Genomic DNA, 2,745 nt, shown 5'->3' with positions numbered 1-2,745 from the left:
AGTTGCCATATCTCTTCATACTTACCTCTGTTACTGGTTGCAAACTGTCCTATGAGGTAAAATGTATCATAATGAAAATCATAATTTTCCTACTGTTGGACATTGAGGTTTATTTTAATAAATCACATCATCATGAATACCTTGTTTATAAAACCCCTTCCCCTCCACATGCATGAGAGAGGAAAGTGTTTCTACTTTTTTCTCTAAAAGCCAGCAAAAATTTATAAATCCCCTACAAGCTGAGTGTTTATTAACCTTTGCTCTCCCATCCTTCCTTTCTCTTCCTTGATTCCTTGTGAGATTTCTGGTCAAGGAGACAAGGATTCAGCTGCTGTTTCTAATCATGACTTTTTCCTTCAACACATCACTTCCAACGTTATTGCTTGTTCCCTGACAAGGCAAGAAGAATTATGTAGATGGCTTGTTAATGCTTGCCTCATCAAGTCAGCTCTGTAGATGTGATCCCGTCCCAATCAAGAAGGGGATTCTAGAAAACAAAGCAAAGACTCTGTGCAGAAAGTCCCACTGTCAGCCGACAGGTATATGCTAGTTCTCTAACTCAGAGCAGAAGGGAAATAGAGATGTGTGTCCATTAGTGTCCATCCAGGAAAACAAGAACCACTCCAGGCATTTAAGCAGAGGAAATTTGATCTAGCATATTGGTTACACAGATGAAGAAAAAGCTCAGAGAGTCATCTGGGATGATGAGGCCACTGACAGATGAGGAATAATGGGATTAAGGATGGAGCCAAAGTCACCTGGCAGACTCTGGGCCCTAGGGACCTATTGCATAAGGTGACCAGATGTCCTGCTTTTGGTGGGACAGTCCCGATTTTTAACAATTTGTCCCGCCTCCCACAGCGTTTTAAAAAAGTCCTGATTTTTGGAGGTAGTCCAGGTCAAAAATGGCTGCATTCAGGCTTTCTGGGCTGTTGGGTCGGTCCCACCCACAGCTGGGGCGGCCCAGGTCGAATGGGGCCCACGGTGAGGAGGGCTCAGCTCGCATGTGGAGGGCCCTCACCTTCTTTGTCATCCTTCCTGGGGTGGGAGTGAGTATGCTGAATGTCTACTGTCTACTTGAAATCCCACCACGGAGAACACGAGAGACCTGAGCTCATCCCTTACTCCCATCTTCACCTCAGGACCAAGCCCTTTCCCTGGGGAGATGGTAACCATACATTCCACAACCCTCATGAATCCACTTCCAACTGGTTATGAAGATGAATAAAGAGAACCTAGACCACTACCCAGACATTGGGGACCACGGCATCAGTTTGGACCATGACTCTGCAGTGGACCAGAGAAAGTGTACGGGACCTTAAGCTCACCTTCTTTTATCACATGATTACCAGTCTTCCATTCCTTTACTTGTGGCAGGAGATGGCTTAAATAAATAAACTAAGATTGGTCAAAAAGAACACCCCCCCCACCCCTGTCAATGGTGTCCCGCTTTACCAATGTTAAAATCTGGTCACCTTACTGTTGCAGCAGAGCTGAAATTATGACAGAGGGGATTCAGCCCTGCTGGGGACACCAACTTAGGTGGGGCCAGGGGGATGCCCGGCATTTCCCTCTCCCACCAGTGCCTCCGGTGATGTGGAGCCTGCAGTACACAACATGTCCCTCCTGCGAGCACCCCACTCTGTGATAGGAGGTGGGCAGGAAAGGAATGAAGAATGGATCCAAAGGCAAAGAAGGGATCAGTACAAAATCACACTGCCAAATATTCATTCATAGCCCTGAGGCCAGAAAGAAAAGTCCTCTGATAAGAAAGCAAATAAGAAGAAGAGATTTTTAGTACCCCTGTCAGCCATGCATATCTGCGTTCTTAGTTGCAAATGAGGCCATAAAATGGTTTATTAAAAGGTAACAGTAGGGGGCGGCACCTGTGGCTCGAGGAGCAGGGTGCAGAATCTCTGGAGACCAGGGGCACAATATTAGTGACACGGGCCAGGAAAACACCAACCTAGACATCAGATCAGCCCTCCCTTCCCAAGGCTGCTTCCAAGACTGAAGCTCTCCCTGTAATGTGACTGGCCTCCTGTAGAGTAGTTTCAGGCCTCCTCAGGTGAGAAGTCCAGAGTTTCCCAAAGGCAGGCTGTCGCAAGATGCCAGGCGTCCAGACATGGAATAACTGTTCAACATTTGTTTGCCCCAAGTGTTCCCAGGACGTTGCCACCCTTGTTACCAGTAAAATGGGTACAAATAGGGGAGATGATGCCACCCACTGACAAAATGATATCGTCCCAACACCACTTGTCATGTGAGAGTTGGTCCCTTTCCTTCTCTGGACCCAATGACAGCAAATCTGCATCCCTTGGCCCACATGGTAGCTTTGTCTTCCGATGGCATCAGACCAGAGAACCGAGATTATCACCAAACCTTAGCATTAGAAGGGGGCTCAGAGGACATCCAGCCTCCTTTCCCCAAAACACAACACTCTTCAAAGACCCAGGGCTGTAGCTATTAGAAAGATTTTTTTTCTAACTGCTGTTGAGGTATATTTCTGCAATAAGACTCTCTTCCACAAATTCAAGATTAGATGGCCAGCTAACGAAAGTGTAGAAGTGTCTACTAATGTGTAGAAGTCGGCCCTATTACCTAGGGGTAAGGGATGTCCAACTTGCAGCCACAGGCTGAGCCACATACAGATTTTTTGAGGCCTGCTTTTGCTTATCTGTGGTGTTGGATATCATGAAAATTACACATAGAACTTTTGTTTTTCTCATCGGCTTTGGCTCAGTG

At 46.6% G+C, this 2,745-nt stretch overlaps 1 pseudogene; it reads left to right on the top strand.

The window, feature by feature from the left end:
- The first annotated feature begins 905 nt into the window (after positions 1-905).
- LOC100959732 lies at positions 906-1,283 on the top strand (annotated as a pseudogene).
- Positions 1,284-2,745: the final 1,462 nt, after the last annotated feature.

Source organism: Otolemur garnettii, unplaced genomic scaffold (assembly GCF_000181295.1).
Source record: "Otolemur garnettii isolate 467f Iridium unplaced genomic scaffold, OtoGar3 scaffold00019, whole genome shotgun sequence".
Lineage (NCBI taxonomy): Eukaryota > Metazoa > Chordata > Mammalia > Primates > Galagidae > Otolemur > Otolemur garnettii.
This window is presented reverse-complemented; position numbering and strand designations above follow the sequence as displayed.